Source organism: Apus apus, chromosome 3 (genome assembly GCF_020740795.1).
Source record: "Apus apus isolate bApuApu2 chromosome 3, bApuApu2.pri.cur, whole genome shotgun sequence".
Lineage (NCBI taxonomy): Eukaryota > Metazoa > Chordata > Aves > Apodiformes > Apodidae > Apus > Apus apus.
In genome coordinates, this window is record NC_067284.1 from 109381655 (window position 1) to 109383523 (window position 1869).

At 69.6% G+C, this 1869-nt stretch overlaps 1 protein-coding gene across 3 annotated transcripts in view; it reads right to left on the bottom strand.

Moving 5' to 3' along the window:
• RCAN2 (regulator of calcineurin 2) overlaps positions 1-951 on the bottom strand; it is an 84968-nt gene extending 84017 nt beyond the window's left edge. Inside the window, exons 1-2 of one of the 3 annotated variants that reach the window (XM_051614157.1) lie at positions 851-951; positions 227-341 (exon numbers count right to left, since the gene is read on the bottom strand). The gene's annotated coding sequence lies outside the window, so the exon portion shown is untranslated. Of the gene's footprint in view, positions 1-226; positions 342-829 lie in introns of all 3 variants that reach the window. The other 2 variants (XM_051614154.1, XM_051614155.1) reach the window with 2 other exon arrangements.
• Positions 952-1869: the final 918 nt, after the last annotated feature.

The following is a 1869-nucleotide window of genomic DNA, read 5'->3' on the forward strand; positions in this document are numbered from 1 at the left end:
AGCTCACGAAAAGCATAATCCCCGATTAAACTACAGTTCTCATTCACGTGATGTACTTCAGCTACATAAACCTAGCGTACATCTTCCCTTTAGGAAAAGAGATTAAGCTCCAAACTCAAACAGTCAAGGGACCAATTTTTTTTGTTTTAAGAGATACAAAAATATCTAGGAGAGGTGGGGGGGGGGGAAAGGAAAAGCAAACAGCCCAACAGCTTCACAGAGCTACCTGTGATGCAAGCCCCACCACCGGCGCGGGATGCTGCAGCTCCCTCTCGAGCAGCCCAAGAAGAGCCTCCCTCAGGGATACGGGCTTCACCGCATTCCTGCACGCCTGCCTTCACCTGTGGAAGCAGCCGGGACCGGGTCTGCATCCCTGCCTGTATCCCTGTCAACCTCCCCCTGCCCCGAGCCCGCACCCCGCGCTCCCCGCAGGGCTGCCCACCCCGCTCCAGCTCCCGCCGCCTGCCCCGCAGGCAGGGATGCCCCCTGCCCTCACCGCACCGCGCTCAGCGGACCGACCCCCCCGCCGCTCCCCCTTCCCCACACGCCTCCAGCCACCGGCTCTTCCCCGCCCTGCTGCCCCGGGCGGGCACCGGCCCCCCGGGCTGGCTCCGCAGCCCGCCCCTCACCCGCCGCTGCCCACCAGGGCCAGCGGGGAGCGCAGCCCCGAGGCGAGAGGGGTCAGGGCGGCGGGGCGGTTACATAACCCCGCACGGCGCCGGGTCGGCGGGGCAGGGCAGGGCTGGGCAGGGCAGGGCTGGGCTGGGCTGCACCCGGGCGGCCCCGCCGGGGGAAGGAGCCCCCCCAGTGGCAGCGCCTCTGCCCGTACCTGCTGCGGCTCTGCCCGTACCTGCTGCGGCTCGCTCGTCCTTCGCCTCCCCGCCCTCCTCCCTTCGTCCTGCCGAGCCCCGAGGACCGCGCCGCCGGCCGCTCCGCCAGCCCCGCGCACCTCTCGCCGAGGCGAAGGTGGAGGAGCGGGCGGGCGGGCGGGGATGAGGGGACCCCCGCCGCCCAATCAGCAGAGCCCTCCGGCCAGACGGGCAGGCGGAGCCACCAATAAGAATGCGAGGAGCCAGTTGGTCACGCCTCCTCCGTCCCCATTTGGCCACGCCCCTTGCCTCCCACCGCTCGGTGCCGGGGGTCGGTGGCCGGCGGGGGCGAGGGGCGGGTTCCGCGGGGTTCCGCGGGGTTCCCGCTCCGTGCCGCGGCAGGTGAGCCGGGGCAGGGTCTGACGTCGCCCCCGGCAGCCACGGAAAGGGTAGAAAGCCGGCAGGGGTTTGTGCGTTCGTTACTGGTGCGCGGCGGAGCTTCCCTTGCCTCGGGGTGTCGGGCCCCCTGTCCTCTGAGGAGAGGCACAGCCGGGCGGGGCGGGGCGGGGGTGAGGGGGGATGGGGGGAGGTGCAAGATGTGGGGTGGGATGGGGGTGAGGGGGGATGGGGTGAGGGGCGATGGGGTGAGGGGGGATGGGGTGAGGTAGCTGGATGGGGTGAGGGGGGATGGGGTGAGGTGGCTGGATGTGGGGTGGGATGGGGTGAGGGGGGATGGGGTGAGGTGGGGTGGGATGGGGGTGAGGGGGGATGGGGTGAGGTAGCTGGATGGGGTGAGGGGCGATGGGGTGAGGGGGGATGGGGTGAGGTAGCTGGATGGGGTGAGGGGGGATGGGGTGAGGTGGCTGGATGTGGGGTGGGATGGGGTGAGGGGGGATGGGGTGAGGTGCAAGATGTGGGGTGGGATGGGGTGAGGGGGGATGGGGTGAGGTGGCTGGATGTGGGGTGGGATGGGGGTGAGGGGGGATGGGGTGAGGTAGCTGGATGGGGTGAGGTAGCTGGATGTGGGGTGGGATGAGATGGGAGTGAGGAGTGGCGGGAT